Below are 27509 nucleotides of genomic sequence, written 5' to 3' on the forward strand. Positions count from 1 at the left end.
GAGGGAGGTAGAGGGGATAGAGAAAGGAGAGGGAGGTAGAGGGGATAGAGAAAGGAGAGGGAGGTAGAGGGGATAGAGAAAGGAGAGGGAGGTAGAGGGGATAGAGAAAGGAGAGAGAGGTAGAGGGGATAGAGAAAGGAGAGGGAGGTAGAGGGGATAGAGAAAGGAGAGGGAGCGAGGGAGAGGAGAGAGGGAGCGAGGGAGAGGAGAGAGGGGAGAGGGGAGCAAGGGAGAGGAGAGAGGGAGCGAGGTCAGAGAGCTCATTTAGAACTAGCTCTTCTGACGGCTGCTGCTCATGCATATTTAATGAGCGCTAACACACACACACACACTCAGAGGGACAATGTCTGTGTGTGTTCAGAAGAATCTCTACAGCAATGATCTTGAGCAATCTCTCCCTGTGGCCTCTTGTTCTTTTTCAAATCTCCCCCCCCTCTCTCTCTCTTTCTCTCTCTTCCTCTCTCTTCCCCCCTCTCTCTTCCTCTTCCCCCTCTCTCTCTCTTCCTCTCCCTCCCCCCTCTCTCTCTCTCTCTTCCTCTCCCTCTCTCCCACCCCCCCTCTCTCTCCCCCACCCCTACCCCCCCCCCCCCCTCTCTCTCTCCCTCTCCCCCCCTCTCTCCTGTCTCGTGGAAAACTGCAGCACTGAGCAGTAAAAACACTCATAACCAGTGTGGTAGTTGATAGGCTACCAAGACTGACAATGAGAGGAGGGAGAAGGAGAGATAATTGAATGAGTGTAGAAAAATAAAATAAATAGAGACAGAGAAAGAGACATTCCCTCTTTTCTTTGTGCGAGTGTTGCTGGCCAGACTGACAGGGAGAGCAGATCAAGAGAGCGAGAGAGGTTTGAATGAGTGTATCGATAGAATAGAGAGTCTGTGAGCTAACTATGGGGAAGCCTTAAACTGACCTTTTGGGTAACACACACACACACACACACACACACACACACACACACACACACACACACACACACACACACACACACACACACACACACTCACACAGTGCGGGCGAAGAGTGATTTTAAACAGCTGAGCTTGTTTCCATTGAGCTAACTTTGGCTTTCCCAGTTACCACTGCAGCCAGCCTTTTAGCCAGAACCCCACAGCGCGCGCGCACACACACACACACACTAACAGGGTTGCAGGGCATGTTGCTGTGAGTGCATTAAAGAGGGGCTCTCCCCTGAGGTAAGAGGACAGGAGTCACTCAGAGGACAACAGTGTGTGTGTATTGCTGTCTGTTCTTTTTTAATTCCTTTTCCTCTCATCCCCTCTCCCTTATTCTGTATTTATCTCACACTCCAACATCTCTCTCTCTCTCTCTCTCTCTCTCTCTCTCTGAGAGAATATCAGTGTGTGTATAATGAAGGCTCATTACCATGGATAGGGGACGTTGTTTTCTTTTCTTTTAGAGGACTGGTGTGTGTGTGTGTCGGGGGGGTCATTAGTCTTCCTTTGAAACGTGCCAGAGACCGTACGTATGGGCGAGATGGCGAAGCCATAGCCACGTGTGTGTGTTCGGTGTCGGGAGCTGTAAGAGGCGTTGACCATCCTGAACACCGGCCTTGTGTCTATGTGTCTGTTCCTTCCGTCCTTTCTTTCTGCTTGCATTTTGTTGCTATATTTTGATGTGTGCGTTTTCTATCGTTGATGTGATTCAGGGCTCACCTGTAAACGAGACCTTGGTCTCTGATGAAATAAAGGTTAAATAAATTCAATGGCGTTACATTTCGGTTAAATATGACTCTTGTATTGAAAGGGATATTCTCTACGTTCAGTGAATACTATATGTTGGTGTGGTTATCATTTTATTTAACTAGGCAAGTCAGTTAAGAACACATTCTTATTTACAATGACGGCCTACCGGGGAACAGTGGGTTATCTGCTTTTTTCAGGGGCAGAACGACAGATTTCTACCGTGTCAGCTTGGGGGATTCGATCTAGCAACCTTTCAGTTGCTGGCCCAGCGCTCTAACCACTAGGCTACCTGCCGTTATTGGTGATCCATATGGGTATGATAGCAAGTGTGTATGCTATGTAGTGTCATGTATGTGACATTGATTAAGATGTGTGGATAGTGCACTGGACTTCTAATTCAAAGGTTGTGGGTTCGTGTCCCACCGGAGTCGCATCTTTGGGGACTCCCGAGTGGCTCAGCGGTCTTAAGTCAGTGCGCCTCAGTGCTAGAGGCGTCCCTTCCGACCCCGGTTCGATTCCAGGCTGTATCACAACCCCGGCCACGATTGGGAGCCCCATAGGACGGCGCACAATTGGACCAGCGTCGTCCGGGTTAGGGTTTGGCCTGGGGTTAGGCCGTCATTGTAAATAAGAATTTGTTCTTAACTGACTTGCCTGGTTAAATAAAAGGTTAAATAAAAGAAATGAAGAAATGTGTGTAATATCTAGGTGACAATGCTCTGTGTGCGTAGAGAATCCCATTAACTCGGTCTATACAGGCGTCACATGATTATATGAGTTAGTAATTAGTAATAGTACTTAATATGTGTAGTATGATAGGCCTGAATCATAGGTTCTGGCCTATAGGCATCATGTGATTGTGAGTAATATGGGTTAGTTATAATAATGCTGTGTGTGTGGATAGTATAGGGTTGTCATGTTTTCTAGTATATACACTGAGGTGACCAAACATTAGGAACACCTTCCTAATATTGAGTCACACCCCCGTTCAATAGGGACGCTGGTCCTTGTTGACGCCAATGCTTCCCACGGTAGTGTCAAGTCGGCTGGGTGTCCTTTGGGCGGTGGAGCGTTGTTTATACACACGGGAAACTGTTGAGCGGGGAAAACCCAGCAGCGTTGCTGTTCTTGACACAAACCGGTGCGCCTGGCATCTACTACCATACCCCGTTCAAAGGCACTTCCATATTTATTTTGACCATTCACCTTCTGAATGGCCCACACACACACAATCCATATCTAAATTGTCTCAAGGCTTAAAAATCCTTCCTTCACCCGTCTCCTCCCCTTCATCAAGCATAGCTTTCACCTGGATTCACCTGGTCAGTCTATGTCATGGAAAGAGCAGGTGTTCCTAATGTTTTGTATGTTGGGTCCCGCTTTTTTGTGTGTGATAGTTGCAGGACAAAATGCTTGATTTTGCTGAGGCAATTCAGAATTTTTTTCGTGGCAATTTGCAATGATTTTCCCAAAAATGAGCTGACTGGGGGAAAGGTGTCTTGACGCGTTACCTGATTGAACCATTCTGCGGTAAAAGTGTGGCGATTGGTTAAAATTGCGTGCCCTCTTTTTTTTGCAGTCAGGTGATCGGACAGCGGGGACTGACTATAAATTTGTGTGGTTTATAACCACTTATAACCACTTATAGTGAGTGACGTGGTTATGACAGCGGTGCATGCGTGTTATAGCAATTTCTAGGATCCCATTGACTCCTGTAATCTTAAGGCCCGATGTATCTCATTAGTGCACGGACCTCCACTCAAGTCTCGACATGATTTGAAATATGCCCTTTCATACCCTCACTCACTCTCTGTGTGTGTGTGTGTGTGTGTGTGTGTGTGTGTGTGTGTGTGTGTGTGTGTGTGTGTGTGTGTGTGTGTGTGTGTGTGTGTGTGTGTGTGTGTGTGTGTGTGTGTGAGTGCACTAATGGTATTTGACAGGCAGAGGGGCTGAGTGAGGTGGCTGGCTGGCAGGGGGGCTGGAACTAGGTCAGGACACAAACACATACATGGGGAAGAGCCCTGGGGCACGTAAACGAACACACACACACACACATGCTCACACACATGCATGCACTAGGCTTGGGCGGTTTTCAGATTGTCATACCTTCATACCGGCCTTGTGCCATCCTGGGATATTCGGTAATACCGACACTGAGCACAAGGGGTGCTATTTTCAAACCCGACAGAGCCTCTGTAATGTGAAGGTTAGCAATGCTAACAAGTACATGTACATTTCCATGGCAAATGCTAGCTAAATGCTAACAAGTGCTTGCGAACATTTTATACAGTCTCTGACATAAACTTTTTGTTAAGACAAACATCCCAGCTCATAAAGTTATACAAGTAACTAAAAAAAATACTACTCACAGTTAACTGGACGCACCAAACAAATGTTAGACAGCAAGGCTCTTGATTTAGGAGGAGATTCTATGCCGTTACCAAGAGAAGCGTGATTTTGCAAGAAGCTAACCCCTTAGCTAGCCAACAAGCTACCACGTTAGCAAACCAAATGCACAACTGCAGAGCATATAGCACATTTCAGACAGTTCACTTAATAGTTATAAGATATCTAGCTGGCAAACATTAAGTTGTCGAATTCTACATTGTAACTATGTCGGCTGACGCGTGTTGCGCAAACATGAGTGAAAGGCTCCGGTCTCTCGTCGTTGTGCATGTGTACTTTTTAATAACAACACGTGACTGAGGACTACCCGGAAAGGTTCTTGTCAAATAATGTGGCAGGGGAAATGAAGCGTGATCTGCTTCGCCTCCTAACGTAAATGCACAAGTTGACTGCAGGTATTTACTTCAAAAGTAGCTACGAATATTCAAATATATTCCAAAACGTCAAATCAATACTTTCAGCAGTATTGACGGTTTTTGAAAAACCATCCCATAGCCATTTCCAAATACCCCGTTATATGGTATATACCATCTACAGCCCAAGTCTAGTTGTAGCTACAAACACGTGTGTCTGTCTTTGTCCGTTTCAGTGTGCTTGTGGAATCCCATGTGTTTTCTATGCACCTGCGTACTGTACGCACGCAAGTGTGTGTTTGTGTGTGTGTCTGTCCCTCCCTCTCCTCCCCTTTCTGACAGACAGTGGTGTGTGTGTGTGTGTGTGTGTGTGTGTGTGTGTGTGTGCGTGCGTGTGTGTGTGCGCGCACTGGGGTGGAAGGAAGGCAAGGGGTTGTACAAAGGACAAAGCACTCGCCAGACATTGAGAACACACGATACACACACACTTACACACACACAAGATCAGAAACACACACACATTCTGGATATTACCCCTTAGCTTCTGGAGGAAGTCATCTGATACACACGCCAGACACACACTCACACACATACACTCTCTCACAAAGGGACGTTTGCACTTTCAGGAAGTTACCTGCTTAACAAATCCTCAAATCCCACCACTTCACACACACGCCGTAGCTTACACACACCAACTAGCCCACCGTCTACCCCACACACATAGTGCCTGTCACACATACAGTAGCTATTCATCTACACACGCGATTCCATCTGAAACATACACATCACACACAATGCATCACACACACTGACAGCCCCCCCTGATCCACAGCTAAATGAGTCCGGGCTGGCCAAACAAGAGTGTATGGTTATTGTAACCCGAAGCCAGTGGTGTGTGTGTGTGTTCAGCAACAGAGGAAAATGGCAGGACAAACAGTGGCACAGGCTGGCCAAACAGGAGTGTGTGTATTGTAACTGAAGCCAGTGGTGTGTGTGTGTCCGTAAATGTTATCTACCCTGGCATCTCTGGGTTACAGACTAAGAAACTTCAGACAGATAGAAGAGACGGAGGAGGGGAGGAGAGGATGTCTGTAATATTTGGGGTTAAGTCAGGGGTAAAGTGGGGGTGTGAGAGGAGAGGAGAGGAGAGGAGAGGAGAGGAGAGGAGAGGAGAGGAGAGGAGAGGAGAGGAGAGGAGAGGAAAGGAGTGTTCTGTCCTTCACGTCCCTCTCTGATCACATCACAGGTCAGGGAGGAGCTTCAGCGACCCTGAGAGTTATAATTGTGTCACGAGGAGTGGTCAGAGTAAATGGCCGTTACAGCCTCGAGGCCATCTGTGATGTCACTTATGACGCCAGCTTAAGTCAGACCCCAGTTGTCCCACAGTACAGTACTGTTATTGATGTCTGTGTGTGTGTGTTCTGCTTACCCCCTAGGCAGACCTAGAAGATAATTGGAGACATATGATTGGTCAGTCTTCTAGGAGTCCCGGCCTTATGACGCACTAGCAGGTTAGTGTGCGTCAAATACGCCCGGCCCAGACGGGATTGGTTGCCCAGTCCACCTATCTCATCTTCAAGGAGACCACTCAGGGGGTTAAGGTCCGAGTCACTCAGGCCTGGGTTACCTAGGTTACTGTCACTGTGACTACCATCACCAAAACATACTGCGTAAGCTTGGTAGTGAACTCAAGGAACTTTTGAGTACCTCAGTGTGTGTGTGTGTGTGTGTGTGTGTGTGTGTGTGTGTGTGTGTGTGTGTGTGTGTGTGTGTGTGTGTGTGTGTGTGTGTGTGTGTGTGTGTGTGTGCGTGCGTGCGTGCGTGCGTGCGTGCGTGCGTGCGTGCGTGCGTGCGTGCGTGCGTGCGTGCGTGCGTGCGTGCGTGCGTGCGACTTATTGGAAAGAATTAGATAGAAGAAGGTAGAGAATGAGACTTGAAAGAAAAAGAGGCAGAGCGTGTGTGAAAGAGGTGGAGGAAAGAGTGAATGGAGTGAGCGCAGAGATGAGGGTGGAGTGAGAGAGAGAGAGAGCGAGTGAAAGGGAGAAGAAGAAAAGAGAGAACAGCTGCTCACTGTGGTCACAGGGCTGCAGGTGGGATGAGGGGGCGCAGAGAGAGAGAGAGAGAGAGAGAGAGAGAGAGCGAGACATAGGAAGAGAGAGAGATAGAGAGAGAGAGGAGAGAAGGGGGGGTGCAGTCAAACAAAAGGCACTCAGTTCGGCTGTCTTGTCCTCCCCCTCTCCTCCTCCACTAGGAACAGGCTGCATCCCTCTCTCGTTTCTCCTCTCCCCGCTTTGAGCTAGACGAGCCCTGGCACAGCAGAAGAGAAGAAGGGAGCAGAGCAGGACAGAAAAATGGAAAGAGTGAGAGTCTTGGCTGTACAGTTTGCATTCGTCCGTATTGGACCAAGGAGACAACTGGACTCAACAGACACAGAAAAGGGTAGAGGGGAGGTATTGGTACTGGCTGAATGGTTTGTGCCTGACTCCATATTGGTCCAATGCTAGTAGGCCTACAACGTGACCCCTCGACTAAACAGAGGAAGAGAAACGGGGAGATTGAGGTACTGAACCGTTTGGACAGTACGTTATGTCAGTTTTGAAACAAAGCTACAACATGACTGTTCATTTGCATCTCTCACGCACACAGCCAGACTCCAGGTTGATGAGACTGATGTTATAGCTTTATGCCAGGAGGAAAGGGAGAATCAGGTGAGGTCATTGTTCTACTCAGCTCTGCTCCGTACATGCCCTTATCCCAGTCCCAGTTCCACTGCCAGTCCCAGTCCCACTGCCAGTCCCAGTCCCACTGCCAGTCCCAGTTCCACTGCCAGTCCCAGTTCCACTGCCAGTCCCAGTCCCAGTTCCACTGCCAGTCCTAGTCCCACTGCCAGTCCCAGTCCCAGTTCCACTGCCAGTCCCAGTCCCACTGCCAGTCCCAGTCCCACTGCCAGTCCCAGTCCCACTGCCAGTCCCAGTCCCAGTTCCACTGCCAGTCCCACTCCCAGTTCCACTGCCAGTCCCACTGCCAGTCCCGCTCCCACTGCCAGTCCCAGTCCCAGTCCCACTGCCAGTCCCAGTCCCAGTCCCACTGCCAGTCCCGCTCCCAGTCCCGCTCCCAGTCCCACTCCCACTGCCAGTCCCAGTCCCACTGCCAGTCCCAGTCCCGCTCCCAGTCCCGCTCCCAGTCCCAGTCCCACTGCCAGTCCCAGTCCCACTGCCAGTCCCAGTCCCACCACTGCCAGTCCCAGTCCCGCTCCCAGTCCCGCTCCCAGTCCCACTCCCACTGCCAGTCCCAGTCCCAGTCCCACTGCCAGTCTCGCTCCCAGTCCCACTCCCAGTCCCACTGCCAGTCCCACTCCCAGTCCCACTCCCAGTCCCGCTCCCAGTCCCGCTCCCAGTCCCACTCCCAGTCCCACTCCCAGTCCCACTCCCACTCCCAGTCCCACTCCTAGTCCTAGTCCCACTCCTAGTCCTAGTCCCAGTCACACTCCTAGTCCCAGTCACACTCCTAGTCCCAGTCACACTCCCAGTCCCACTCCTAGTCCCAGTCCCCGTCCCAGCCCCAGTCCTACACAGTGGAGTCAGGCAGCAGACACTGACCGGATGGAGGGTAGAGGTTGATTTAGAATGACAGAGAACAGATATTTTACCCCATATGTTCCCTGCTTGGTCTGCAGCCATTCTGTAGACTGGACTACACTACAGTCTGGTTGTTCTGCAGCCATTTAAAAAGAAGCCGTCTGTGTTTGGTTAGTTGATGTTCATCTCATCCGAATTCCGCGCCATTCTAATGTCTCTGTATATCAACAATTTGTGAATTCTAGATCTGGCCGTTACTGTTGCTTTGCCATAGCCTATTTTGTCTAGCAGCCATGCTGTAGACTGGACTACACTACAGTCTGTTTTGTCTAGCAGCCATGCTGTAGACTGGACTACACTGCAGTCTGTTTTGTCTAGCAGCCATGCTGTAGACTGGACTACACTACAGCCTATTTTGTCTAGCAGCCATGCTGTAGACTGGACTACACTACAGTCTATTTTGTCTAGTAGCCATGCTGTAGACTGGACTACACTACAGTCTGTTTTGTCTAGCAGCCATGCTGTAGACTGGACTACACTACAGTCTATTTTGTCTAGCAGCCATACTGTAGACTGGACTACACGGCACTCTGTTTTGTTTAGTAGCCATGCTGTAGACTGGACTACACTACAGTCTATTTTGTCTAGCAGCCATGCTGTAGACTGGACTACACTACAGTCTGTTTTGTCTAGCAGCCATACTGTAGACTGGACTACACCGCAGTCTGTTTTGTCTAGCAGCCATACTGTAGACTGGACTACACCGCAGTCTGTTTTGTCTAGCAGCCATACTGTAGACTGGACTACACCGCAGTCTGTTTTGTCTAGCAGCCATACTGTAGACTGGACTACACTACAGTCTGTTTTGTCTAGCAGCCATACTGTAGACTGGACTACACTGCAGTCTGTTTTGTCTAGCAGCCATACTGTAGACTGGACTACACTACAGTCTGTTTTGTCTAGCAGCCATACTGTAGACTGTACTACACTGCAGTCTGTTTTGTCTAGCAGCCATACTGTAGACTGTACTACACTGCAGTCTGTTTTGTCTAGCAGCCATACTGTAGACTGGACTACACTGCAGTCTGTTTTGTCTAGCAGCCATACTGTAGACTGTACTACACCGCAGTCTGTTTTGTCTAGCAGCCATACTGTAGACTGGACTACACCGCAGTCTGTTTTGTCTAGCAGCCATACTGTAGAATGGACTACACTGCAGTCTGTTTTGTCTAGCAGCCATACTGTAGACTGGACTACACTACAGTCTGTTTTGTCTAGCAGCCATACTGTAGACTGTACTACACTGCAGTCTGTTTTGTCTAGCAGCCATACTGTAGACTGGACTACACCGCAGTCTGTTTTGTCTAGCAGCCATACTGTAGACTGGACTACACCGCAGTCTGTTTTGTCTAGCAGCCATACTGTAGACTGGACTACACTGCAGTCTGTTTTGTCTAGCAGCCATGCTGTAGACTGGACTACACTACAGTCTGTTTTGTCTAGCAGCCATGCTGTAGACTGGACTACACTACAGTCTATTTTGTCTAGCAGCCATGCTGTAGACTGGACTACACTACAGTCTGTTTTGTCTAGCAGCCATGCTGTAGACTGGACTACACTACAGTCTGTTTTGTCTAGCAGCCATGCTGTAGACTGGACTACACTACAGTCTGTTTTGTCTAGCAGCCATACTGTAGACTGGACTACACTACAGTCTGTTTTGTCTAGCAGCCATGCTGTAGACTGGACTACACTACAGTCTGTTTTGTCTAGCAGCCATGCTGTAGACTGGACTACACTACAGTCTGTTTTGTCTAGCAGCCATACTGTAGACTGGACTACACTGCAGTCTGTTTTGTCTAGCAGCCATGCTGTAGACTGGACTACACCGCAGTCTGTTTTGTCTAGCAGCCATGCTGTAGACTGGACTACACTGCAGCATTTCCACTCTAGCAAAGTTGAGCCACTTGCAAAATGCACTCATTCAAAACAATGTGATATCCTTCTTGCTAGCTGCTATTCTGTATCTTATTCAAGCGGATAAGGCGGTGACGTAGTTCCTCTACGTCAAACTGGCGTTCCGTTACGTTACAGGCGTGTTAAGCCGGACCGTTTCGAAGACTCGTGGCAGGCAACCCGGATGTCCAGAGAGGCATCACTCACTGTCACACCAGCTAAATGTAGACACAGGCTTGTAGGTTAACTGGCCCAGAGAGCGATTAAGAGGAGGGGGGGAGAGAACGTGTGAGACAAGTGATATGGAGACTAGGTTGGAAATGAACTGACGTGCGGAGGATTAAACGAGTGTCGCGACAGGCAGGGGGAATATACTAGGCGCACTACAGCGATCACTTTGCTAGTTTGTAAATGGTTCCGGGCTTTCTTGGGCAACTAGACGTTCGATGGACGCGATAGACATTTTGACATCAACAAAACGTGCACCAGTTACACTAACAGCGAAGGGATAGTCTGTATCCCTCTTCTCTTTCTCACCCTCTCTGTCGGGGACAACTTTTGTCTTTGTCCCTGAGTATTTCTCTCTCACTCTCTCTCTCTCCCCCCCCCCCCCTCTCTCCCTCTCTCGTTGCTAGTACATTTCTGTTAGCTGTGGTTGATACAGTATACAGTACACACACCCCCACCCCCCCTCTCCCCTTTCACCCGCTCTGCTTCAACAGTATGAATGGAGTCCATTATAGAAGACGGGATTTTCCTTCGTCGCCAAGGCAACCTGTAGAACCCCCGTATTATGGGCTGTCCCTCCCTAACCTACAGGTCGCTGTGGAGTAGAGAGGGAGGGAGGGAGGGGGAGATAAAGAGTGAGAGAGGGAATAAGACACAGCGAGAGAGAGAGAGAGAGAGAGAGAGAGAGAGAGAGAGAGAGAGAGAGAGAGAGAGTGTCAGACTCAGAAGGAGAGAGAGTAAAAGGGGGAGAGCGACAGAGTGAAAGAGAGAGCGTCTTTCTGTCCAGAAGGAAAGCGTAGACAATATGCTTATCATCAGAGCAAGACATGCAGGAGGAGGGAGAGACAGAGAGAGGGGGGGGGGGGGGGAGAACGAGAGAGCGAGAGAGAGGGACTTCCTGTAATGTGCAATTTGGCCCTGTCAGGACAAAGACTCTCACTCCTACACTATAGTTCTGTAGTACACACTACTGTGTATGACACTATAACACTATTATAACACCCACGTGACATTACATTTATTTTTCTTTAACAGGGCAAGTCAGTTAAGAACAAAATCTTATTTACAATGACGGCCTACCGGGGAACAGTGGGTTAACTGCCTTGTTCAGGGGCAGAACGACAGATTTTTTTACCTTGTCAGCTCGGGGATTCGATCCAGCAACCTTCCGGTTACTGGCCCAACGCTCTAGCCACTAGGCTACCTGCCCGCCCCAAATTACACCTGCATACACTCATTTAGTATGACCGTATATCCTGTATAGTGTCCCATCCTGACCCTGTGACCTGACCATGACGAACTCTCTCACGTGCTCATATAATATTACACCAGTCATATACTGGTGTGTGTGTCCTTAAAGCGAATGTTGCAATGTTTTGAGAGAGTAACTAAGAGAGAGAGTAACTAAGAGAGAGAGTAACTAAGAGAGAGAGTAACTAAGAGAGAGAGTAACTATGAGAGAGAGTAACTATGAGAGAGAGTAACTAAGAGAGAGAGTAACAAAGTTCATATGATTCACTTGCTGTGGGTGTGTGTGCTCACCTATGTGTGTGTGTGTTGCTGCAGAAGGCAGCAGTTCATCTCTACAGAGCTGTGGCCTTCTATCCGTTAATCTGTGACACACTGTAGCTCTCTCCTTTCCCTCCTTCTCTCTCCCTCCCTCTCTCTCTCTCTCTGTCGCCCACCTTCCCTCTCCCTCTCTGTCTCCCTCCTTCCCTCTCTCTCTTTCTCTCCCTTACTCCCTCCCTTCCACCCTCTTTACCTCCTTAAAAATGGCATTGATTTTATTACAGCAACAATGAGTCTGCTGTGGCCACGTAATCCACCCATTAAACCATTGCTGGAGGAGGGAGGGAGGGAGGGAGGGAAAAGAAAGAGAGGAAGTCTGCTTCCTTTATGTGTCTCTAACGCCAGCGGGTCTGTCCTGAGGGAGAGGCTTACTGTTAAACACACGCGTAAAAAAAAAAGTCCCTAACCACTGTGTTCCACAGACTGGATGGCACTTTGTGAAGCTGGCACTAGGAAAACATGTACAGTGGGGAGAACAAGTATTTGATACACTGCCGATTTTGTAGGTTTTCCTACTTACAAAGCATGTAGAGGTCTGTAATTTTTATCATAGGTACACTTCAACTGTGAGAGACGGAATCTAAAACAAAAATCCAGAAAATCACATTGTATGATTTTTAAGTAATTAATTTGCATTTTATTGCATGACATAAGTATTTGATACATCAGAAAAGCAGAACTTAATATTTGCTACAGAAACCTTTGTTTGCAATTACAGAGATCATACGTTTCCTGTAGTTCTTGACCAGGTTTGCACACACTGCAGCAGGGATTTTGGCCCAATCCTCCATACAGACCTTCTCCAGATCCTTCAGGTTTCGGGGCTGTCGCTGGGCAATACGGACTTTCAGCTCCCTCCAAAGATTTTCTATTGGGTTCAGGTCTGGAGACTGGCTAGGCCACTCCAGGACCTTGAGATGCTTCTTACGGAGCCACTCCTTAGTTGCCCTGGCTGTGTGTTTCGGGTCGTTGTCATGCTGGAAGACCCAGCCACGACCCATCTTCAATGCTCTTACTGAGGGAAGGAGGTTGTTGGCCAAGATCTCGCGATACATGGCCCCATCCATCCTCCCCTCAATACGGTGCAGTCGTCCTGTCCCCTTTGCAGAAAAGCATCCCCAAAGAATGATGTTTCCACCTCCATGCTTCACAGTTGGGATGGTGTTCTTGGGGTTGTACTCATCCTTCTTCTTCCTCCAAACATGGCGAGTGGAGTTTAGACCAAAAAGCTCTATTTTTGTCTCATCAGACCACACGACCTTCTCCCATTCCTCCTCTGGATCATCCAGATGGTTCTTGGCAAACTTCAGACGGGCCTGGATATGCGCTGGCTTGAGCAGGGGGACCTTGCGTGCGCTGCAGGATTTTAATCCATGGCGGCGTAGTGTGTTACTAATGGTTTTCTTTGAGACTGTGGTCCCAGCTCTCTTCAGGTCATTGACCAGGTCCTGCCGTGTAGTTCTGGGCTGATCCCTCACCTTCCTCATGATCATTGATGCCCCACGAGGTGAGATCTTGCATGGAGCCCCAGACCGAGGGTGATTGACCGTCATCTTGAACTTCTTCCATTTTCTAATAATTGCGCCAACAGTTGTTGCCTTCTCACCAAGCTGCTTGCCTATTGTCCTGTAGTCCATCCCAGCCTTGTGCAGGTCTACCATTTTATCCCTGATGTCCTTACACAGCTCTCTGGTCTTGGCCATTGTGGAGAGGTTGGAGTCTGTTTGATTGAGTGTGTGGACAGGTGTCTTTTATACAGGTAACGAGTTCAAACAGGTGCAGTTAATACAGGTAATGAGTGGAGAACAGGAGGGCTTCTTAAAGAAAAACTAACAGGTCTGTGAGAGCCGGAATTCTTACTGGTTGGTAGGTGATCAAATACTTACGTCATGCAATAAAATGCAAATTAATTACTTAAAAATCATACAATGTGATTTTCTGGATGTTTGTTTTAGATTCCGTCTCTCACAGTTGAAGTGTACCTATGATAAAAAATACAGACCTCTACATGCTTTGTAAGTAGGAAAACCTGCAAAATCGGCAGTGTATCAAATACTTGTTCTCCCCACTGTATATTTTAGATATGAAATGGGCCATGGTTGAGTGGAGATAGGGCATTGCAAATAAATATGTAAGAAGTATAGTCAGATAGATTATACATCGGTTTATAAAACCCGTTTTTTCGCTTTCGAGAAACAATTCCGGTGCCCAGCAACGTTGCCTCGCCCATCAATCTACCCCTCCGCCCCCCTTTCCCTCCCTCCCTCCCTCCCTCCCTCCCTCCATCTCTCTCCCTCCCTTCTTTCATATTGTCTGTCGTTCTTCATTCAGCCCTTTATACGCATTGATTCTTCCCTCGCAGCTGACAAGTGTGAAATGAATACAGTGTCTGTTCTCTCTATCCATCGCTCTTCTTCTCTCCATCTCTGTGCTGCTTTATATTTCCAATCGCTCCGTCGTTCCTACGTTCCCCCTCTTCTTCCCGTTTCCCCTGATTTTCTCGTCTCGTTTTCGTTCTTCTTTTTTCACTTCTCTTTGACCTCCCTCCCTTCCTCTACGGGGGGGGGGGGGGGGGGTTATTCCGTCCCTTTTTCTACAAGAGAGTACTCTTTTAAACATGTTTCACTTGCACCGATGGACAAATAGTGCTGGCTTCTCTCTCTCTCTACTTATTCTTTGAGAGGGGAGGGAGGGGGAACAAAAACCCTGAAAGAAACATCAGGCATAAAGGACAAAACAGAGGAGAAGAAAAGAAAGGAGAGAGAGAGAGAAAAAAAAAAGTGGTGTTTGTGTGTGTTGATGTGTTAGCTAGCTAGTGACTCACTCCCGGTGTGTGACGCAGCTGGGTCAGTCCAGGGAGACTGGCGCCGATGCAGATTTAGCCCTAGCCTCCAGCTGCTTAGTATATATAGCCACAATGTGTTCTCCCGTTAACTAATTAATGAAGCTAACTACGCTAACACTAGGTACATGTATACGCCATTGATTTATTCATGAAGCTTGGCTAACTATGCTAACACTGGGTATATGTATACGCCATTGATTTATTCATGAAGCTTGGCTAACTACGCTGACGCTAGGTACATGTATTCTCCATTGATTTATTCATGAAGCTAAGCTAACTACGCTAACACTAGGTACATGTATACGCCATAGATTTATTAATGAAGCTAAGCTAACTACGCTAACACTAGGTACATGTATACTCCATTGATTTATTCATGAAGCTAACTACGCTAACACTAGGTACATGTATACGCCATAGATTTATTCATGAAGCTTGGCTAACTACGCTAACACTAGGTACATGTACAGTGGGGAGAACAAGTATTTGATACACTGTCAATTTTGCAGGTTTTCCTACTTACAAAGCATGTAGAGGTCTGTAATTTTTATCATAGGTACACTTCAACTGTGAGAGACGGAATCTAAAACAAAAATCCAGAAAATCACATTGTATGATTTTTAAGTAATTAATTTGCATTTTATTGCATGACATAAGTATTTGATACATCAGAAAAGCAGAACTGAATATTTGGTACAGAAACCTTTGTTTGCAATTACAGAGATCATACGTTTCCTGTAGTTCTTGACCAGGTTTGCACACACTGCAGCATTGATTTTGGCCCACTCCTCCATACAGACCTTCTCCAGATCCTTCAGGTTTCGGGGCTGTCGCTGGGCAATACGGACTTTTAGCTCCCTCCAAAGATTTTCTATTGGGTTCAGGTCTGGAGACTGGCTAGGCCACTCCAGGACCTTGAGATGCTTCTTACGAAGCCAATCCTTAGTTGCTCTGGCTGTGTGTTTCAGGTCGTTGACATGCTGGAAGACCCAGCCACGACCCATCTTCAATGCTCTTACTGAGGGAAAGTGGTTGTTGGCCAAGATCTCGCGATACATGGCCCCATCCATCCTCCCCTCAATACGGTGCAGTAGTCCTGTCCCCGTTGCAGAAAAGCATCCCCAAAGAATGATGTTTCCACCTCCATGCTTCACGGTTGGGATGGTGTTCTTGGGGTTGTACTCATCCTTCTTCTTCCTCCAAACACGGCGAGTGGAGTTTAGACCAAAAAGCTCTATTTTTGTCTCATCAGACCACATGACCTTCTTCCATTCCTCCTCTGGATCATCCAGATGGTCATTGACAAACTTCAGACGGGCCTGGAAATGCGCTGGCTTGAGCAGGGGGACCATGCGTGCTCTGCAGGATTTTAATCCATGACGGCGTAGTGTGTTACTAATGGTTTTCTTTGAGACTGTGGTCCCAGCTCTCTTCAGGTCATTGACCAGGTCCTGCCGTGTAGTTCTGGGCTGATCCCTCACCTTCCTCATGATCATTGATGCCCCACGAGGTGAGATCTTGCATGGAGCCCCAGACCAAGGGTGATTGACCGTCATCTTGAACTTCTTCCATTTTCTAATATCTGCGCCAACAGTTATTGCCTTCTCACCAAGCTGCTTGCCTATTGTCCTGTAGCCCATCCCAGCCTTGTGCAGGTCTACAATTTTATCCCTGATGTCCTTACACAGCTCTCTGGTCTTGGCCATTGTGGAGAGGTTGGAGTCTGTTTGATTGAGTGTGTGGACAGGTGTCTTTTATACAGGTAACGAGTTCAAACAGGTGCAGTTAATACAGGTAATGAGTGGAGAACAGGAGGACTTCTTAAAGAAAAACTAACAGGTCTGTGAGAGCTGGAATTCTTACTGGTTGGTAGGTGATCAAATACTTATGTCATGCAATAAAATGCAAATTAATTACTTAAAAATCATACACTGTGATTTTCTGGATTTTTGTTTTAGATTCCGTCTCTCACAGTTGAAGTGTACCTATGATAAAAATGACAGACCTCTACATGCTTTGTAAGTAGGAAAACCTGCAAAATCGGCAGTGTATCAAATACTTGTTCTCCCCACTGTATACGCCATAGATTTATTCATGAAGCTTGGCTAACTACGCTAACACTAGGTACATGTATACGCCATTGATTTATTCATGAAGCTTGGCTAACTACGCTAACACTAGGTACATGTATACGCCATTGATTTATTCATGAAGCTTGGCTAACTATGCTTAGACTAAGTGCATGTATACCCCATTGACTTATTCATGAGTTAGGCTAAGTTAGCAATTGGCATGTATGTTACTGTAGTTAAATGTGTTATTTCATTAACATATTTATGAAGCTAGGCTAGCTAGGCTAGTGCTCAACTTAATACTCCTCTCTCATCTTCTTCCTGGGAGTTCATTGACATTCGTTGAGCAGCGAGAAGAACGATTCAGACCTCAGGGAGAGTATGTGTGTGTCCTCACAAGCATAGTAAAACAAGGAACTTCGGTCCCCACAAGAAAAAAAACAATTTTAGCCTTAGGGGTTAGGTTTAGGGTTAGAATTAGATTTAGGGTTAGGGTAATCATTAACTGTCATCAAACATCAGACACACACGTGTATGCTGAGTTTTGAGAGAAAGAGAATGTAGCAAACCAAGTAAAAAACCCAATGCTGTGAAACAGATACCACAGTGTCACAAACGCACACGTAGACAAACACACACACACACACACACACACTGAGAAAGGAAACAGAGAAGTTGTGCCGTTAGCAAAAGGTCAACAGCAGCCTTCAGGACGAGAAGATATAACATGACAACACTGATTATAGAGAGAGAGATAGAAGGAGAGAGACAGAGAGAGAGAGAGGGAGACAGAGGGAGACAGGGAGAGAGTGAGACAGGGAGAGAGAGAGAGAGACAGACAGGGAGAAAGAGAGAGGGAGACAAGGAGTGAGAGAGAGAGAGGCCTACAGGCACTCAGAGAACCAGTCAGAGCAGAGCTCAGCAGTGATAGTAATTGGCTGTGATGATCTAGTCCAGTGGTTCCCAAACTATAGGGGGCTCAGTCTAACACGGAACCCAAACCGGTTGCGCGCGTGCGCCATCATGCGCTTTCGTGCATACATTTATTTTGCCTCCCCATACCAAACGCGATCACGACACGCAGGTTAAAATATCAAAACAAACTCTGAACCAATGACATTAATTTGGGGACAGGTCGAAAAGCATTAAACATGTATGGCAATTTAGCTAGTTAGCTTGCACTTGCTAGCTAACATTAATTTGTCCTATTTAGCTAGCTTGCTGTTGCTAGCTAATTTGTCCTGGGATATAAACATTGAGTTGTTATTTTACCTGAAATGCACAAGGACCTCTACTCCGACAATTAATCCACACATAAAACGGCCAACCGAATCGTTTCTAGTCATCTCTCCTCCTTCCAGGTTTTTTCATCGTTTAACTTATATGGTGATCGCATCTAAACTTCCATTGTATTACCACGACTGCCGGCAAAACAGTTCGTCTTTCAATCACCCACGTGGGTATAACCAATGAGGAGATGGCAGGTACCCACCTGCTTCTATAAACCAATGAGGAGATGGGAGAGGCAGGACTTGCAGCGCGATCTGCGTCAGAAATAGGAATGACTTCTATTTTTAGCCCTTGGCGTCTAACATGGATTTCTAAATGTATTTTGCGACGCTCGCGCACGCGACCTGTCCGGTCTGGTCAGCATGTTACTCTTGAAAGTTGTAGTAGTGGAAAGCACAAGGTGCAATGTCGAAATTGGGCATCATCAGTTCATGTCAGCTAACTTTTTTTATGTCGTTTTTTTAGCCCATAGATATAGTTGTAATTTTATTGTCACTCAAATATCACACGAATACAAATGAGACGTGGCAAAATGTCAAGAATTGCAAGAACATGTGCTTTAAAACTGCCACATTTTCTTTGTACCCCATGAAAAACAAATGTGTAGAATTGTAAGAAATAAGCTTGAAACCTGCAAAATTCTCTCCGCCAACAAGAGGGGTGTGAACAGTGCTTGTGCCCATAGGAATAGATGTTGCGCGTGCACAAGGGGGCCGCGGGATGTTCCCCAATGCTGGAAGGGGGGCCCCCGGCTGAACAAGTCTGGGAACCCCTGATCTAGTCTAATGTGTTCTATACTCATCTCCTCTAATCTTTTATGCACCTGTGTGCTCCAGATAGAATAGAGTGAGTCGAGTGAACCAGAATCAAATCATTCATTCTGAACGGGAGTCACACCTGTTCTCTCTTATGAGATTTGGTTCCCACTGGACTCAGATTCTACTAGCTATGTGCTCCAGTCTAGTGAACCAGAGGCAGGACAGACTACTGAAAATCCCCTTGCTTGTTTCATAACAATGATTAGTGACGAGAGAGAGAGAGAGAGAGAGCGAGAGAGCGAGAGAGCGAGAGAGAGAGAGAGAGAGAGAGAGAGAGAGAGAGAGAGAGAGAGAGAGAGAGAGAGAGAGAGAGAGAGAGAGAGAGAGAGAGAGAGAGAGAGAAAGAAAGTTAGCCCAGTGGAAACAAGGTCAGCTCTTTAAAACCGCCCTATCTAGTATGACAGTGTTACGTACACACACACACTCTAACCCCTGTCACTAAGTAAGCTATGACATAACAGCCTTGGTCTAACTTGGACTCTGTCATAGCCTGACGAATGGAGGGCGGTGTTGTGACATAAACTGCCTCCCCGGAACGACTGGGGTCCTGTAGTGTAATGAGTGAAAACTTATTTTTTCTCGTCAATCTACACGCAATACCCAAAATGACTAAGCAAAAACTGTTTTTTTAAATTAATTTTAGCAAATTTTAAAAACTGAAATATCACATTTACATAAGTATTCAGAACCTTTACTTAGTACTTTGTTGAAGCACCTTTGGCAGCGATTACAGCCTCAAGTCTTCTTGGGTATGACGCTACAAGCTTGGCACACCTGTATTTGGGCAGTTTCTCCCATTCTTCTCTGCAGATCCTCTCAAGCTCTGTCAGGTTGGATGGCACAGCTATTTTCAGTTCTCTCCAGAGATGTGTCAATCGGGTTCAAGTCCGGGCTCTGCCTGGGACACTCAAGGACATTCAGAGACTTCTCCCGAAGCCACTCCTGCGTTGCCTTGGCTGTGTGCTTAGGGTCGTTGTCCTGTTGCAAGGTGAACCTTCGCCCCAGTCTGAGGTCCTGTGCCCTCTGGAGCAGGTTTTCATCAAGGATCTCTCTGTATGATGTGATGCTTGGCATTCAGGCCAAAGAGTTCAATCTTGGTTTCATCAAACCAGAGAATCTTGTTTCTCGTGGTCTGAGAGTCCTTTAGGTGCCTTTTGGCAAACTCCAAGCGTGCTGTCATGTGCTTTTTACTGAGGAGTGGCTTCTGTCTGGCCACTCTACCATAAAGGCCTGAGTGGAGTGCTGCAGAGATGGTTGTCCCTCTGGAAGGTTCTCCCATCTCCACAGAGGAACTCTGGAGCTCTGTCAGCGTGACCATCGGGTTCTTGGTCACTTCCATGCCCAAGGCCCTTCTCCTTTATTTAACTAGGCAAGTCAGTTAAGAACAAATTCTTATTTACGGCCTAGGAACAGTGGGCTAACTGCCTTGTTCAGGGGTAGAACGACAGATTTTTACCTTGTCAGCTTGGGGGTTCGATCTAGCAACCTTTCGGTTACTGGTCCAATGCTCTAACCACGAGGCTACCTGCCGCCCAAGTCCGGGCTCTGGCTGGGCCACTCAATTTACTACAGGTGGACTCCAATCAAGTTGTAGAAACATCTCAAGGATGATAAATGGAAACAGGATGCACCTGAGCTCAATGTCGAGTCTCATAGCAAAGGGTCTGAATACTTATGTAAATAAGATATTTAAGTTTGTTTTTTTTAAGGTATTTGCAAAAATGTCTACAAACCTGTTTTTGCTTTGTCGTTATGGGATATTGTGTATAGATTGATGAGGGAGAAAAACAATTTAATCAATTTTAGAATAAGGTTGTAACGTTACAAAATGTGGAAAAAGTCAAGGGGTCTGAATATCTTTTCGAATGCACTGTAATCACGATACTTAGGTGCCAATACGATATGTATTACGATTCATATGTATTGATTTTATTTCGATGTTCCAAATATATTGCAATGAACACTCAGGGAGAAAAAGGTGTAGATTCACGCGCAGAGCGCGGCAGGTATTTTTTTCGCCTTCGCACAAGGCAGGAATCGTGGTCACAGGCAGGCAATGGTCATACACAGGTAGGCAAAAAGGCAGGTGAATCAAAGCTAGGACTGAAGACTATAACTGGTTTTCACAAACGAGCCAGGAAAGGGCTTAGTAGAGTCAAAACGAACAATACCTCACAAAGGCACAAACGGAACGAACTGAACTAAATAGGGAGCTGATGAGACCAGGTGAGTAACTAACACAGGTGAAATCAATTAACAGAAATGAAAGACAGGGCTACGTTCAAGAACACAACGGAACAGAACACAAGGTTGACTAAGAAAATAAATACAGAACCTTACACATATTGCTGCAGAGAAACGAGAGAGAGCGTGAGAAAATGAGTTTTGATCAGTCAGGGAAATAAAAGTGATGAAAACATGTTGGCTTACTTTTTAAAAAGAAGATGGCGCGGAAGCCATAGGATGAAAAATACCAGCGTTTTGGTGCAAGTGCAGCTGACTAGCGCTAGCTAACGCTACCTAGCAACATTGTTTTGTCAACATTTGGAGTCAAAGTATAGATATAATATCGTCCAAAAATAATATTGCGTTATGTCACCGTATCTATTTTCTCCGCCGTCACTAATCAGCACTCTGAGTCGACGCTGAGGCTATTTATTGTAGCTTGTGACTGCATCACCTTCCCCCATTATGGTACCTAATTCAAAACCTCATAAACTTTATTAGTATTCTATCGGGATGACGACGAGGATCATTAAGAGTTATGGTGTGACATTAAAATATGGGTCTCCGCGGTAAGTGGTGACCAGGATGCTGTAATGTATGACGAGTTGATGTACTGTCGTAGCGGTACGGTGTGAAATGGGAGTGTCTGTTGACGTCATAAAATTAAAAAATAATCTCAATTGTTGAAAGGCATCGAAGAAGCTGTATGTCAGTCGCAAATTGTTAACATATTGGTTTTTAAATTGATAGTAAATTGGTTGTAAATCTGAGGTTAGTTAGTAGTAAATTACACATTGAGACAAAATGCTAAGCTTTTCAGGGGGATTAGACCTAGAGAAGCTAGGGGAGAGGTCAGAGGCACCAGGGGGTCCCCTGGGGGAGGATGGGGGTTGTAGGGAAGGGTATGTGTGTAGGGTAGGGAGGTACAGAAGGGGTAGACCCTCTAAAGAAGCTAGGGGACAGGTTTGGGACACTAGGGGGTCTACCCCTCTCCCAATCCACTTTATACTGTCTGAGACCTGAGATATCCCCACCTATCAGAAGCCATTTTGTACAGACAGGGATCCATCTGGATCGGCTGGGTGGCTAAACTGCCTTATCACTGATTCTTTATTCCTTCTGCAACAGACAGGAATCCATCCGGATGTGCTAATACATTGTTCTTCTGCTACAGCGAGTGACCCCCCCCCCCCCCCGAAGGATTATACTGCTATGTTGAAACAGACAGAGACCCAGATCTGTTGCTAAACTGCCTTAGGACAGGGATCCATCCGGATCTGTTATACTGATCACTAAACTCTCAGAGGAAACACTCCACTAATCTCCCTGAAACTAACCAGCTCTAGGACTAGCTCTGGAAGCTTAGCAAGACCCCCAATACCAGTCCTTCCCCACATCCTAACTCAGCCTAGTGTATAGCAGTCTCAGACTGGCTCTGTAATGGCAATAGGAAATAATAGGGTGCCATTTCATACACGCCCAGGTATCTCCAGCTCTTTCCATGGGGAAACCCCAGGTTGTAGAATCTTTAGTTAGATCAGTCGTTCTGGTTAAGTCCAGCTCCTGTCTATATCAGCCTAAACGTGTATTAGAATCAGCCCCCCCCCCCCCAAATAATCGATTCTTAACCTTGGCCACAAAAGTGTCACTTCACTGTTCTCCGGTCAGTGTAACCACTTCACTGTTCTCCGGTCAGTGTAACCACTTCACTGTTCTCCGGTCAGTGTAACCACTTCATTGTTCTCCAGTCAGTGTAACCACTTCACTGTTCTCCGGTCAGTGTAACCACTTCACTGTTCTCCGGTCAGTGTAACCACTTCACTGTTCTCCGGGTCAGTGTAACCACTTCACTGTTCTCCGGGTCAGTGTAACCACTTCACTGTTCTCCGGTCAATGTAACCACTTCACTGTTCTCCGGTCAATGTAACCACTTCACTGTTCTCCAGTCAGTGTAACCACTTCACTGTTCTCCAGTCAGTGTAACCAGTGACCAAGAGGCTTGTCTCTCTGGAATTCCATTGCCTGTTGTCATCACTCGTCATCGGTCTGTGATGTAACCAATGGCGTCATGGCGTAACCAATGGCGTAACCAATGGCGTAACCAATGGCGTCATCAGACTCGGTGTCTCTAAACATGTCATCAGGGGATAGCAAGTCGGAATATGGAGTCAGGGTGTTGAGGCGTTGTTGGCGTGGCGATGTAACATAGTTGTCATGATGATAAGGCGTATTTATACGATGACAGACAGACATTGTAGGGGGAGGGTGACAATGTAACGCTGTCACTACCTGTGGAGCGAACAGGAGGGGATTTGAGGACACAGACACACATGCCAAACAAATACACACACACACACACTAAAGAGCATGCATACACACACACACACACACACACACACACACACACACACACACACACACACACACACACACACACACACACACACACACACACACACACACACACACTCTCTCTCTCTCGGCATGCTGTGTGGGGGGAAACTGCAGACCATTGCACAATGCAGGACAACACACAAGGGTATCACACACACACGGAAGTATGCATGCTGCACGCATGCCTTTATATACACACGTGCACACACTCACATCTATACAGACAAACACATATTCAAACCCAGCAGGGTGTATGGCTTTGACCCCTGTCTCATAAATATATGACATAGGACATCTCCCCCTTTACCCTTCTGAAGGACTGTGTGTGTGTGTGTGTGTGTGTGTGTGTGTGTGTGTGTGTGTGTGTGTGTGTGTGTGTGTGTGTGTGTGTGTGTGTGTGTGTGTGTGTGTGTGTGTGTGTGTGTGTGTGTGTGTGTGTGTGTGTGTGTGTGTGTGTGTGTAGCTATGAATCACCCACAATACTGACAAACCTGTCACTAAGATTGAGTCAAAAATGTCAACCTATTTCCTATTTAGTGCCCTACTTCTGACCAGGGCCGATATGGCTCTAGTCAAAAGTAGTGTACTATTTAGGGAATATGGTACAAGTTGGGACACAACCTAAGCCCCAGGAGACTGCCAAGAGGAGCAACAAACTCAGATTAAACACACACTCTCTCTTTCTCGCTCTCTCTCGCTCTCTCTCTCTTTCTCTCTACCCTCCTCTGTCCTTCCCCCTCTCTCTCTCTCCTCTGTCTCTCTCTTCTGTCTCGCTCCATCCCTCCCTCCATCTCTCTCTCTCTCTGTAATGGTGTGTCAGTCATCATTAGTTGTTCTTTTGTTTTCTCTTTAATCACCAGCTCTGACATCAACAACCCTGTCACTCACGCTTCGTGTGTGTGTGTGTATGTGTGTGTGTGTGGACGTGTTTAGCTATACTTGTGGGGAACAGTACTGGGGACATTTGTGTAGTCCACACAAGGTCAAATGCTATTTCTAGGGGGTTTACAGTGCCTTCGGAAAGTGTTCAGACCCCTTGACTTTTTCCACATTTTGTTACGTTACAGCCTTATTCAATGGATCAAATAAAACATTTTATTCAGCAATCTACACACAATACCCCATAATGACAAAGCGAAAACAGGTTAAGATTTTTTTTTTAAGTAAAAATTAAATACCTTATTACATAAGTATTCAGACCCTTTGCTATGAGACTCGAAACTGAGCTCCGGTGCATCCTGTTTCCATTGATCATTCTTAAGGTGTTTCTACAACTTGATTGGAGTCCCCCTGTGGTAAATTCAATTGATTGGACATGATTTGGAAAGGCACACTCCTGTCTATATATGGTCCCACAGTTGACAGGTCTGATCAAACCAAGATGGAACTCTTTGGCCTGAATGCCAAGCGTCACGTCTGGAAGAAACCTGACACCATCCCTACGGTGAAGCATGGTGGTGGCAGCATCATGCTGTGGGGATGTTTTTCAGCGGCAGGTACTGGGAGACTAGTTAGGATTGAGGCAAAGATGAACAGAGCAAAGTACAGAGAGATCGTTGATGAAAACCTGCTCCAGAGCGCTCAGGACCTCAGACTGGAATGAAGGTTCACCTTCCAACAGGACAACGACCCTAAGCACACAGCCAAGACAACGCAGGAGTGGTTTCGGGAGAAGTCTCTAAATGTCCTTGAGTGGCCCAGCCAGAGACCGGACTTGAACCCGATCAAACATCTCTGGAGAGACCTGAAACTAGCTGTGCAGCGACGCTACCCAACCAACCTGACAGAGCTTGAGAGGATCTGCAGGGAAGAATGGGAGAAACTCCCCAAATACAGGTGTGCCAAGCTTGTAGCATCATACCCAAGAAAACTTGAGGCTGTAATCGCTGCCAAAGGTGCTTCAACAAAGTACTGAGTAAAGGGTCTGAATACTTATGTGATATTTCTACATTTCTAAAAACCTGTTTTTGCTTTGTCGTTACGGGGCATTGTGTGTAGATTGATGGGGGAAAAAGTCATCTATTTCAGAATAAGGCTGTAACTGTCACGCCCTGACCAGAGAGAGCCCTTGTTTCTCTATGGTGTAGTAGGTCAGGGCGTGACTAGGGGGTATTCTAGTTTATAATTTCTATGTTGTGTTCTAGTTTATATTTTCTATGTTGGTGTTTTGTATGATTCCCAATTAGAGGCAGCTGGTAATCGTTGTCTCTAATTGTGGATCATATTTAAGTAGCTATTTTTCCCACCTGTGTTTATGGGATATTGCTTTGTGTTTGTGCCTGTGCACCACGTAGTCACGTTTCGCTGTTCGTTTATTGATTTATTTGTTTTTGCTTTCAGTTTTCGCTTTTCATTGAATATGTGGAACTCAACATCCGCTGCGCCTTGGTCCCGTTCTTACGACAACCGTGACAGTAACTTAACAAAATGTGGAAAAAGTCAAGGTGTCTGAATACTTTCCGAAGGCACTGTAGGGTTAGGGTTAGTTTTAGGTTTCGGGTTAGGAGCTAGGAGCTAGGGTTAGTTTTAGGGTTAGGAGCCCGTGTTAGGTTTAGGGTTATGGTTAGGTTTTCGTGTTAAGGTTAGGGTTAGGAGTTAGTTTGTGCGTGCGTTTGTCCTCTCTTGCCCGTTTCCTTCCTCTGTGTGTGTGTGTGTGTGTGTTTGTGTGTGTGTGTGTGTGTGTGTGTGTGTGTGTGTGTGTGTGTGTGTGTGTGTGTGTGTGTGTGTGTGTGTGTGTGTGTGTGTGTGTGTGTGTGTGTGTGTGTGTGTGTGTGTGTACTGATAGTATGCCTGTAGTGCCAAATGTTGGTTTTAATTGGTGTATCTGGCTAGCATCTCGCCGCAGTAACACACACACACACACACATAAATGGCTAGCCTATCTAATCTGAACACATTCTCTAGAATCAATACACACACACTGCAGGGCTGTAATGGATACTCTAACTATAACCATCATCAACATTGTGTGTCTCTCTCAGTATTGCCACTTAAGGACTCTCTCTCTCTCTCTCTCTCTCTCTCTCGCTCTCTCGCTCTCTCGCTCTCTCTCTCTCTCTCTCTCTCTCTATGTTGACAGATTGTGATGTCAGTCATAATGGTACAAACCCGATTGCTACAAAATGAGAAAACTCCCCTCCTTCCTCCATCTCTCCTCTCCTCCATCATCTCTCCCTGTAGGGAGGAAGTGAGAGATACAGAAAGAGAGCGAGAGATAGAGAGAGAGAGGGTATCAGTCAATTTAGTTCTATTGATGTGTTTACCCATGGTGAAATTGACATACATTAGTGTGTGTGTGTGTGTGTGTGTGTGTGTGTGTGTGTGTGTGTGTGTGTGTGTGTGTGTGTGTGTGTGTGTGTGTGTGTGTGTGTGTGTGTGTGTGTGTGTGTGTGTGTGTGTGTGTGTGTGTGTGAAGGAGGGAGACCACAGACAGGCTGACTGGTGGTACAGTGAGAAGGTGTGTGTGTCAGGACAACCCTATTGTTTCAGCAGGAGAAAGGGAGGAAACGGAGAGAGGCAGAAAGAGAGAGAGAGGGAGAGGCAACAGAGAGGGAGAAGGGGAAGAGAGCACGACAGCAGGAGAGAGGGGCGAGTCATTTGTACTATACATTTACTTGGATAAGATGGGTTAACTGAATAGTTAGTTAATACATACAGTTGTTACACACAGTGTATTATTCATACAGTTTTGTTACATGTTGTATACATATGACAATACTGTATGGACAATATACTACGTGTGATTATACTATATGTACAGTATACGACTGTTCACACATGTTGTGCTATGTTTTATTTGCCTCTGATGGTCCCTGACCCTAGTTCTATAGGGGTCTTTGTGGTTGTGAACCAGAGAGCAGTATAATGGGTGATACATGCCATGTAAATATCTAATAGACCTTAACATGGTGATTGAGAGGGTGTTGGACTGGGGGGAACGCTCTCAGGTCCCGTTCCAAAGACCCAGTGAAAAGGAGAGACGGAATGGAGAGAAGAGAGGGAGAGAGGGGTAGAGAGAGAATGCTTAGGGGAAGAGAGGGGGAGAGAGAGAAGAGGGGGATCAACATATCG

General features: G+C 46.6%; 1 protein-coding gene across 2 annotated transcripts in view; it reads left to right on the forward strand.

Annotated features, from left to right (window-relative positions):
* The window catches only part of LOC139534868 (neurogenic protein mastermind-like), a 116824-nt gene that overhangs the window by 21228 nt on the left and 68087 nt on the right, over positions 1-27509 (forward strand). The window contains exon 2 of one of the 2 annotated variants that reach the window (XM_071334361.1): positions 5899-5973. The exons of the other annotated variant lie outside the window; for it this stretch is intronic. The gene's annotated coding sequence lies outside the window, so the exon portion shown is untranslated. The remainder of the gene's footprint in view (positions 1-5898; positions 5974-27509) is intronic. 2 annotated transcript variants of the gene reach the window in all.

The sequence above is a fragment of the Salvelinus alpinus genome, chromosome 11, assembly GCF_045679555.1.
Source record: "Salvelinus alpinus chromosome 11, SLU_Salpinus.1, whole genome shotgun sequence".
NCBI lineage: Eukaryota > Metazoa > Chordata > Actinopteri > Salmoniformes > Salmonidae > Salvelinus > Salvelinus alpinus.